The following is a 554-nucleotide window of genomic DNA, read 5'->3' on the forward strand; positions in this document are numbered from 1 at the left end:
ATGTTAATGATCACTATAGAAAACTACACCAATACACCAAATATGAAATATACTGAAACAAAAATGGAAGAAATTGAAAAATGGCAGCCAAGCAAACAAGATCTTTGTATTTTTTTTTTTGAGTCTGACATAATAGTCTCTCTTTAAATATAAATATCAAATGGTTGCCTGTATTTTTCATGACTCATACATTGAATAGTACACTGTGCTCCATAATCTATTTCAGAGCGACAGACAATAATTTAATAGGAATTTAGCTGCTATATCTAGCATGTCCGGCAGCCATATAGAAGCAGCTATCTCGTTGCCTCCAGGTTTCAATGCTGGCATGAATATCTGTTTGTGTGCATATGTGTATGATTGAGATTGGAATCGTGCCTCTGTGTGTGTGTGTGTGTGTGTGTGTGTGTGTTGGAGAGTATACGTATGTGTGCTTGTGTATGTTGATGCGCGTTTTACGTTGTGTGGATGTGGTTGTATATGTGGATGTGTCTGTGTGTGTGTGCTTGCATGAGTACTGTAGTGGTTTGGCGAGTGTGTTTATATCAATGTAC

The sequence above is a fragment of the Octopus bimaculoides genome, unplaced genomic scaffold (genome assembly GCF_001194135.2).
Source record: "Octopus bimaculoides isolate UCB-OBI-ISO-001 unplaced genomic scaffold, ASM119413v2 Scaffold_25406, whole genome shotgun sequence".
In the NCBI taxonomy this organism is placed as follows: domain Eukaryota; kingdom Metazoa; phylum Mollusca; class Cephalopoda; order Octopoda; family Octopodidae; genus Octopus; species Octopus bimaculoides.